We start from the raw sequence: 11,037 nt of genomic DNA on the forward strand, positions 1-11,037 counted from the left end.
GCCAACATGGTGAAACCCTATCTCTACTAAAAATACAAAAATTAGCTGTGTGTGGTGGTGCGTACCTGTAATCCCAGATACTTGGGAGACTGAGGCAGGGGAATCACTTGAGCTTGGGAGGCAGAGGTTGCAGTGAGCCGAGATCAAACCACTGCACTCCAGCTTGGGCAACAGAGCTAAAATAATAATAATAATAACAATAATAATAATAAAAAAATTAAAAAGCCATATCTGAAAAGCCAATTGTTGTCATGATGGCTTTATAGTACAATTGTCATCTAGAAGTAACACATGGGCTTCCCGTCTAGGAGTTCATTCAATGTATAATAAAGGGCCCCGACCATGTTGACTCATGCCTGTAATCCCAGCAGTTTGAGAGAAGGAGGTAAGAGGACTGCTTGAGCCCAGGAGTTGAAGGATGCAGTAAGCCGTGTTTGTGGCACTGCACTCCAGCCTGAGTAAAAGAGTGAGACCCTGTCTCAAACAAACAAACAAAAACAAAACAAAACAAAACAAAAGTATAATAAGGGACTTGTTGAGCATCTGTCACATGTCAGGTACTGCTCTAGGTGCAGTGGATACCAGGGAAAGTACACAAGATAGACAAGCTTCCTGCTTGCTCATTCTAGTGGAGGGTGGAGAAACAAAAATATTCATCATGAATCACAAATCATGGCAGTTGAATGACTGCCCTCATGTTTTATCCCTCCTCTCTGTGGACACAGGCCTGCCTGGCCTCACTATGGATGGAGGGCATTTCCCCACTCTTTGAGTTTGGGCTTGATCACAAGGATCTGCTTTGGCCCATAAAATGTGGTAGAAAGGATGTTGTGTCTGTTTTGGGCCTAGGCCTTGAGAGAGCTCACATCTTTCTGCCTGCTCTATTGTTCCTCTGCTATTACCATGAGAAAAATGTGCCCAGTCTCATTCCAGCAGGAGGATGAGAGATATATGGAACGGAAATGCCCTCCATGACCCACAGCCCTTCCATGAGGACCACAAGTGCCCAGCTGAACCCCAGCCAGCCTGCAGTTGCGAGTGATAATAAATGCCTGTTGTTTTTAACCATGAAGCTTTGAGGTGGCTTGTTACACAGCAATAGCTGACTGATACAGGAAGAGAAGGGCAAAGTGGAAACAGATAATGATGCAGCAGCAGAAGGAACCTACTTTAGAGAGAATGGCCTGGGGAGGCCTGGTGAAGAGCTGACATTTAGGCTGAGATCTGACGTTTGAGAAGGAGCTTGTCACATAACGAAGGGAAGGGAGTGGAAACAGACAAAGGTCCTGAGGCTGGAAGGAACTTGTCGTGTTTCAGGAACTGATAGAGAAACTGCATGGCTGAAACAGAGTTTGTCAGGGAAATAGGGGTCTAGTGACCTTGTAGAAAGGCACAGGGCTTTTGAAGCCAGTACAAGAGTTTGGATTCTATTTAGGTACAATGGGAAGTTTTAAAAAAAGTTTTAAGGAGAGAGGGTGAGTCAGATTTTAGATTTTTAATAAATAATTTCTGTTCCTGTGAATGGAAGCAGGAATATCAGTTAGGAGGCTGTCGCAGACATCCAGATGAAAGATGATGGTAGTGAGTGGAGGTTGCTGGGAACTGGATTAATAATGCATTTTTGAGTGGATATCATAGGATCTCAAGATTTCTGGTTTGGAGCATGATGGAAAACTACCATCAGTTACCGATTCCTTTCCCCCAAAAAGCCATCCCTGGAAATCTAGAGGAGAGAAAGGAAGGTAGATGGTGGGTGGGCATGTGGCATTCGACTGTGAGCACACATGCTGCATCAGTGCAGTAACTCATATTGTGGAGCACTTACTATGTTCTAAGCACTGCACTAAGCACTTGGCATTCTCACAACTCCATGAAGCAGGTCACGATCTCCACCTTATGGATCAGGAAACAGAGACACCACGAGGATAAGTGACTTTCTCAAAGTCACACGCAGCTGGTAAGAGGAGCAAAGTGTTCTGAGGCCTGCCACAGTCTCTGTCACGGCCATGTCCCAGAGGAGTGCCTCAGGTATCTGAATGGTGTTGAGGTTTGCCGTTGAAAGGCTTTCAGTTCTGAGCAATGGCCCCCAATACTGTGGCACCAGAGCTTGGATACCTGGATGCTGAAGGCCCCTGAGTCCCTCTCGTGTGTAGGTTCATGGCATAAACCTTTTCAAGTCCTTGTCTACGTATTCCCGGCCCCAACTTGCAAGCTTAGTTTTGCTCCCAGTTCTGGATGGTGGCTGATGCACTTAAGAAACCTCTTTCTTGGTTAACACATGAGTCCCCAGACTTAACATTTGCTTTTCAACAAGAGTTTTAAAGCAAATGGAAAAAAAAATCTTGTCTTTTGGACTCAAAGTTTTAAGTCTCCTTTGAGATCTGGGAAGTCAAATTTGAGATCTGAGAAGTCAAATTCTCAGGCTAGCGCCTGGTTTGATGGTGATGGGCATGGGAGTCTCTTGCAGTTTTTAGGTATATTCCCGGGAATGGCTTGTTTCCCCCACTCTGACACAATGAGCTCTGAGGCCAGCTGTAACTGGCCTCTGATTTTCCTTTGTCTTTGTTCAGTTGGTTTCCTTTCCTGCCAGCTCCCATTCTTCCCACCAGCAGGAAGAGAGGACAAAACCCGGAGCCAAAGCTTCCTTCAGCTGCCTGCTCCGTGCCCTGGACAGCTCTGAGACATGCAGAGAACAATGGAGCCCTGGAGAGCCTGGGGCCAGCTTCCTCTGGACAATCTTCATCCTCACCTGATGTTTCTGCTGAAGTCACTTTGCTTTGCTCTCATGGAAAGGTGTTGGCAGTTGTGCTGCCTTGCGGGTGAGGTTTCCCTGTGTCCATATGGAGAAGGACGCTGTGTGCTAAGAAAGGGGAGGAAAGTCCAAGCACTTGAATTTCTCAGTGTACTGCATCCCTGGTTCTTCGGTCCCCCAAACAAGAGGGCAGAGCTCAAGGCCAGCCCTCTTTCTTGCCTGGAAAGGCAAGAAAGGTCTTGCTTTCTTGCAAGGGTTGTTGTGAGGGTTAAGCAAGATACATGTTGCCCCTTAGAACAGGGCCTGGCACATACTAAGCACTCAATAAATGCTAGCTGCTGTTTTTAAAACTTTGAAAGTCATAATTAGCATCTGCAGTTGTTAAATATTTTAATTTGTGTCTTCATTTTTCTTTTTAAATTTTAATTAATTAATTAATTTTCTATTTTTCTGTTTTTTTTTTTTGTTTGCTTGTTTTTGTTTTTTTTTGAGACAGAGTCTCACTCTGTTGCCCAGGCTGGAGTACAGTGGCACGATCTCAGTTCACTGCAACCTCCACTTCCTGGGTTCAAGTGATTCTCCTGCCTCAGCCTCCTGAGTAGCTGGGATTATAGGCATGCGCTACAATGCCCGGCTAATTTTTATATTTTTGGTAGAGATGGGGTTTCGCCATGTTGGCCAGGCTGGTCTTGAACTCCTGACCTCTAGTGATCTAGCCACCTCAGCCTCCCTAAGTGCTGGGATCACAGGCATGAGCCACCATGCCCAGCCTGTTTTTCTTTTTAAACTCGGTATTAAAATCATTGCAAAGTCAGTATGAGAGTCAAGTGCATAAAAGGATGGGCAGGGACAGGTGAGATCGTGTAATTTAATGAAGACCTGGAGCAGGAAAGGGGGCTTCCGTGTGTCTGCTCCTGGAGCTCCTGGGTGGACAAGGCAGTGACCACACCCCAAGACCCTGAGCTTGCCCTCATGAAGCAGACCTGTCCGGGGTTCTTCTGGACCTGCTTTCTGAGGGCCGCCCCATCTTCCAGGGCCCCCCTGCCTCACCCTCATCAGCATCAACAGGGACATCCAACAACAAGACACTAACCTCAGAGGGACCGTGTCGGCCCTGCTCAGGCCCTCTCTCCCTTTGTGTAGCCTCCTCAAGGTCTGGCTGCTCCTTTTAAGCTCATTAGACGGAATCAGTCAATGTCTCCATCTTGTCTGCTTGTAGAATCTAGAGTTAGAGGGACTTGGGTTCCTCTGGGGGCCTGACCCCTGCTGCAGGAATTTCCTCTATAGCCCCCTGACAGAGGCAGGGGTGCTCCTTAGTGGGAGCTACATGTGTTGGGGTAACTCTTCACCAAAGGGGATGCTGTGACCCCCCACTCTATCTGAGCCTCTGCTCTGCTCCCATGCAGCCTCCTGCCCTGTCCTGAGCAGATCCCAGCTGTGCACTCTGGAGTGGCTCAGGGACCTCTCTCGCTCCCAGGACCAGGACCAAGAACGGCTCCCCTGGCTTCCCAGTCTTCATTCCTTAGCAGCTTGGAGCAAAGAGGTGACCTCGACCTGGCGCAGTGGCTCATGCCTGTATTCCCAGCATATTGGAAGGCTGAGGCAGGCAGATCACGAGGTCAAGAGATCGAGACCATCCTGGCCAACATGGTGAAACCTCGTCTTTACTAAAAATACAAAAATTAACTGAGAGTGTGCCCATAATCCCAGCTGCTAGGGAGACTGAGGCAGGAGAATCGCTTGAACCCAGGAGGCAGAGGTTGCAGTGAGCCCAAATCGCGCCACTGCTCCCCAGCCTGGTGACAGAGTGAGACTCCATCTCAAAACAAAAACAAAAACAAAACAAAATAAAAAAAGAGGTGGCCTTAGAGCCACTGCACAGTGGCCCAGGTTCTCAGGCCCAGGTGGAGCAAGGAAATGATGTCTCAGGCTTTTCCTGTGTGTCTCCCCTCCCCTGCCCCACCTCCCAGGACAGAATCAGGAAGGGTCTTCGTGGTGTCCTGAGCACTGGTACCAACTCAGCCCCTTCGGTTTGATGCCTTCCTGGCAGACAGGACCAGCCACTTAATTCGTGGGGGCCCAGTGCAAAATGAAGTGTGCACTTGTGTTAAAAAATCATTAAGAATTTCAAGGCGGTGATGACAGAGCTTAAACAAGTGCAGGCAAGGCCCTGTGACTGCTACACCAGGCGCATGCTGGGAAGATCCCCCAGTGATGACGGGAGCACACCCTGCTCATTGCATCTTCCTGGATTTTTGAAGCTCTTTGCCTATGTGTGTTTGTTTTTGCTTTTTGCATATATAATTCACATACAAGCTGGGCAAAGTGGCTCATGCCTGTAATCCCAGTACTTTGGGAGGCTGAGTGGGGAGGATTACTTGAGCCCAGGAGTTTGAGACCAGCCTGGGCAACATTGTGAGAACCCCCCCAATCTCTACAAAAAAATAAAACAATTAGCCAGGCATGGTGGTGCATGCTTGTAGCCCAGCTACTTGGGAAGCTGAGGTGGGAGGATTGCTTGAACCCAGGGGGTTGAGGCTGCAGTGAGCTGTGATCACGCTGCTGCAGTCGAGCCTGGGTGACACAGTGGGACCCTGTCTCAGTAAAATAAAATAAAATGAAATAAAATAAAATAAAATAAAATAAAATAAAATGCACATGCTGTAAAATTCACCCTTTTAAAGTGTGCAATTCAGTGGTTTTTGGTATATTCACAGAGTTGCACAATCATCACTCTCTGATTCCAGACCATTTTCGTCACCCTGGAAAGAAATCCCATATCTGTTAACAGTCACTCTCCAATTCCTCTCTTCCCCGTGGGAAGTAGATTGGAAACCACTAAGCTACTTTCTGTCTCTATGGATTTGCTTATTCTGGACATTTCATCCAGTATATGGTTCTTTGTGTCTGTTTTTTTTACTTATCTTAATGCTGTCAAGATTTTCCCGTGTTTCATTTCCCTTTATGCATGAATAACATTCCATTGTACAGATAGACCACATTTTGTTTATCATCCTCCTGTTTTAATGTTCCCCTTTGAAATCTGATCTCCACACATGCCGCAGGTACAGTCAATGACTCTCATTTTATAGCAATTATTCCATCTTCGAAGACTCACCTATTTCCTTTTTTCAACTTATGTGTTAACTGATGTAGAGCAGATATAAAGTGCACACATCTCAAGTGTGAAGGTTGCTAAGTTTTGACACACGTCTTTACCTGAATGACCACCAGCCAGATGCAGACATAGAACATTTCATCCTCCCACTGGGCTCTCTCAAGCCTCCTCCCAGGCCATACATGTGCCCGTACCTCCTTTCCAAGGAAACCACTATTCTAATTTCTATCACCTTAGATTAGCTCTGCCTACCCTTAAACCTCATAGACATGGAGCTGTACAATATATTATTTTTTGCATGACATTTTTGCTTAGAATCAACCTGTGAGATTCACTCATGCTGTGTGTGGCAGTAGTCTCTTCTTTTTGGTTGCTGTGTAGCATTCCATTGTATGGCTATGCCACCATTTGGCTACTCTTCTATCTATGGACATTTGAGTTACTTGTAGCTATTGTGAATAAGGTGGATATGAACATTTTTGCTTGTATCATTTGGGAGCCATAAACTCTCACTTCTGTTGAGTATTTACTGAGAAGTAAGACTGGTGGGCCGTAAAATGAGCACGTTTAGTAGATACTGCCCAGTTGTTTTCCAAAGTGAGCTGTGCCAATCCCACGAATAGTGCTTGGGAGCTCTAATTCTGCTACATCCTCATCAATGTTGGTGTCAGTCATTCTGGGACATAGTAGCATCTGGGTATAGTTTTAATTTGCATTTAACTGATGGTGAATGAGATTAGGGACCTTCTTATGTGTTTATTGGCATTTAGATAGTACCTGTTACTTTTGAGTCATAGTTTCCTTTACAATGGGGCAAAGGGATCATGCCTTTCTTTTTCTCTTGGTTTCCTTAAAAGTTCACCCTCGTCAATTTATACTTAATTACACAAGTATTGTATGGATACATTTTCACTGTTACCTCGCACCCTTGCTAACACTGACCTTTAAACTGAGAAAAGAAATCAGTCTTACTGATATTTTAATGGAATGTACATTTCTCTGATTATTAGTGAGATTAAGCATTTTTCTTATGTTTTTTGGACACCTGTGTTTCTTCCATGTATTGTCTTTTTACATCCTTTGCCAATTTTTAAAATCAGGTTGTTTCTCTTCCTCACTGATTCTGGAAGTTTTTAATACAGTCTGTATAGGAATCTGTTATCTGTTACATATTGCAAATACTTTCTTTTCTTCTGTTGATTGTATTTTTATGTATTTATTATTTTTTCTCACATAAGGTTTCGCTTTTTGGTCCAGGCTGGAGTGCAGTGTGTTAAACATTAACCTCTAATTCTTTCCTCCTCCCAGCCCCTCGTAACTTCTATTCTACTTACTGTCTTTATGAATTTGCCTATTCCAGCTGACTCATATAACTGGAATCATACAATATTTGTCCTTTTGTAGATATTAATTTTTTCATTTATTTATATATTCTTTGTTTTTGTTTTTGAGACAGGGTCTTGCTCTGTTACCCAGGCTGGAGTGCAGTGGTACGATCATGGCTCACTGCAGCCTTGGCCTCCTGGACCCCAGCAATCCTCCCACCTCAGCCTCCTGAGTAGTTGGGACCACAGGTGTACACCAGAATACCTGGTTAATTTTTAAAATTTTTTGTAGAGACAGGGTCTCCCCACATTGCCCAGGCTGGCCTCGAACTCCTTGGGCTCAAGGGGTCCTCCCACAGTGTTGGGATTACAGGCCTGAGTCGCTGCACCTGGCCTTGATTGTATTTTTAAAATACTTTTTTTGTTTAGAATTGTTTCAAACTTACAGAAAAATTGAGAAGATAGTACAGAGTGTTCCCATATGCTCATGGCCAACGTTCCCTTTGTTAACATCTTGCATGAGTATGGCACATTTGTTAGAAGGAATGAACCAACACTGATACATGATCTAGTCATCGCGTCTCCTTGGGCTCCTCTAGCTGTGACGGTTTCTTAGACTGTCTTTGTTTTTGATGACCTTGATAGTTTTGAGAAGTACTGCTCAGATATTTTCCTGAATGCCGATTTATTAGATTTGTCTGATGTTTTTCTCCTGACTTGACTGGGGTTATGAGTTTTTGAGAGGAAGACCACAGAAGTAAAGTGCTGTTTTCCTCACATCACATCAGAAGTATGTACGATCAACATGATTGATCACCACTGATGTTGACCTTCGTCACCTGGCTGAGGTCGTGTGTGTCAGGGTCCTCCACTCTAAGGTCACTCTTCTTCCCCATTCCATACTGTTCTCTGAGGAAGGAAGTCACTAGGCTTACTCCACATTTAATGAGTCAGAAGTTATGCCTCACCCCCTTGAGGCAGAGCATCTGCATAAATTATTTGAAATTTCTCTGTCCAAGGGACTTGTCCCTCCTCCCCCATTTATTAATTTATTCAATCATTTACTTGCAATAGTGAGGACTCAGGGGTATTTATTTGATACTCTGGATGATAATCCAGCACTGCTTTATTTTGTTGCTCAAATAGTTCCACCTTTGGCCTCTGGGAGCGCTCTCACTTGGCTCCTGTGTTTCTTTGATGTAGCTTCATTAATATGCATTTGTTTTTGTTCGTTTTTGAATGCCTTCTTATTTTCTGGCACTACAAAATACTCCAGGCTCCTCTTGCATGTTTCTGTCAGAGGCATAGAATTGGCCATTTCTCCAAGGAGCCTTTCATTGAAGAGTGTTGTTAGAAACCAAGGTCTGGGTGCTAGGTATGCTTTTCGCTACTGGGTGCTGTTTATTTTAGTCCTTCTCGGATGACAGAGCAAGGAAATATTCGTGTGTATACTAACTTGTGAATATCACATATGTATACATGTTTCTATGTGGAATCTTCTGCCCCTGTGTTTAGTTAGACATGAGTTCATACTGACATCTCAAATTCTGCTCCATTACCAAGTGGATCATTCTAGCCTCCTTCCCTGGCTTCTCTGTAAATTTGCATTCCAACAGTGAGTGACCTGGCTCCTACTGCCCACCATTTGTTTAATTAATTTTCAATTTCAGTGTGCACATATCAGAATTGTTAATGCATATCCTCACGAGAAACAACTTTATCAAATAGAGTGAGGTCCAAAACTCATATGAGAGAAGAAGCCTTGGTGACTGATCACAGATGGGGTTATCTTAGCCTGTTTGTGTTGTTATAAAAGAATACTTGAGGCTTGGTAATGTATAAAGAAAATAGGTTTATTTGGTTCATCATTCTGCAGACTGTACAAAAAGCATGGCACCAATACCTGCTTCTGATGAGGGCCTCTGGCTGCTTCTACTCATGGCGGAAGGGGAAGGTGAACCACTGTGTGCAGATCACATGGGGAGAGAGGAGGCAAGAGGAGGCAGGAGGAGGTTCTATGCTCTTTTCAACAACTAGCTCTTGAGGGAACTAAGGGTGAAACTTACACCTGTGAGGATGGCAGCAGGCCATGCACAAGAGATCTGCTCCCATGACCCAAACCTCCCACTGGGCCCCACCTCTGACACTGGGGATGAAATTTCAACACGAGATTTTTTTTACGGGGAGGTCAAATATCCAAACCATAGCAATGGGTCTTAATTGCAGCTGGCTTGTATGGATTCAGTGCTTAACTCCAGTGGTATGTGGGAATCCGGTAAAGACCCTCAGCCAAGATATGAATTGATTTTTCTTGCTGGTGATTTATAAGATGCTGCTTAAAACCAGAACTCTCTGGGAGGTATGCCGCAGCAGCATGTCTACATTATTTCTTAAACATATGTAGATTGATGATTTGCATTTGGTTTACATGTTTACTCAGCCTGATTTAAGCTACGTAATTAGTGGAGTATACAAAACCCCTTAGTAAGCTGTGCCTTAGCTTCCCAAGACCAAGGGATTACATACATATCAAGAAGAAAGTGCTCTTTTTCAAATGAAGCATGATATAGAAATGTTTCTTCATGGTACTGATAATGCAGTAAAGTGTATGTGCTTCTGAGTGATTTGCTTACGTGTATGTCAGCAACACATTCAGTGTCCAGAATGGCTTGAAGTTATGCCTTCAGGGCCAAAATAACATGATGTTAAATTCTGCGGATTCAATAAAAGAATTCATTAAGAAATCTGCCCTGTGAGGTAAATGATTAAAGATTGACTCTTTCTCAACATTAGATAATTCTTTTTATTCATCAGAGAAATGTGGTTTATGACACATTTAAAAAGCATGTTTAAGGCCAGGCATGGTGGTGTATACCTGTAGTCTCAATTATGTGGGAGGCTGGGGTGGGAGGATCGCTTGAGCCTAGTAGTTCTAGGCTGCAGTGCGCCATGATCATACCTGTGAAGAGCCACTGCACTCCAGCCTGGGCAACATAGCGAGATCCCATCTCTAAAATGAAATTTTGTCTTAAAGCATGTTTAAAACATACATACACCAGCCTGGCCAACATAGTGAAACCTTGACTTTACTACAAATACAAAAATTAGCTGGGCATGGTGGCACGTGCCTATAATCTTAGCTACTCGGGAGGCTGAGGCAGGAGAATTCCTTGAACCTGGGAGACAGAGGTTTCAGTGAGCTGAAATTGTGCTACTGTGCTCCAGCCTGAGCAACAGAGGGAGATTCTGTCTCAAAAAACAAACAAACAACAAAAAAAATCATACATAGAAATGTTCCAGTAGAATACAAAGAACCACTTTCTAGAACTGAATGCACCAGAGAGGATTAGAAACCCACTTATTCTCTCCCAGCTTCAAGTATTTAATGTTCCTACTTTTGCATGTGGCAGGCTTGCTGACTCAGATCTGAGCGCGTTGAAAGACAGATTCATAATTTCTGGTCCACATTTGATGCAAATATTTAGAACTATCTAGCAGAGCTTGCTGCCTTTCCAACAATCCAGTTAGTGAATTGAGAATGTTCTCATTTAATAGAAATGAAGCATAAAAGAAGGATCCACCTGGCCATGGGACTGGAGGAATAGCCCAAGCCATGCTCCGTGGAGGCACAGATAGACACCCTCAGGGAAGCTGACCCTTTGAAAAAAGGGCCTAGTGTGTGTCTTTCCACACTGCCCCCTGCTGGCTGACACTGGAATATTGATTCTTCCTGTGGCTCTAAGAAGACTTAACAGGATGAGGCCAGTGGCCCCCGCAAGGAAACTTGAGCAAGAGGCAGCTGGATTTGGCTGAGACGCTCTCCTCAGGGAAGGCTAGGTCTG

The sequence above is a fragment of the Macaca mulatta genome, chromosome 10 (assembly GCF_049350105.2).
Source record: "Macaca mulatta isolate MMU2019108-1 chromosome 10, T2T-MMU8v2.0, whole genome shotgun sequence".
Lineage (NCBI taxonomy): Eukaryota > Metazoa > Chordata > Mammalia > Primates > Cercopithecidae > Macaca > Macaca mulatta.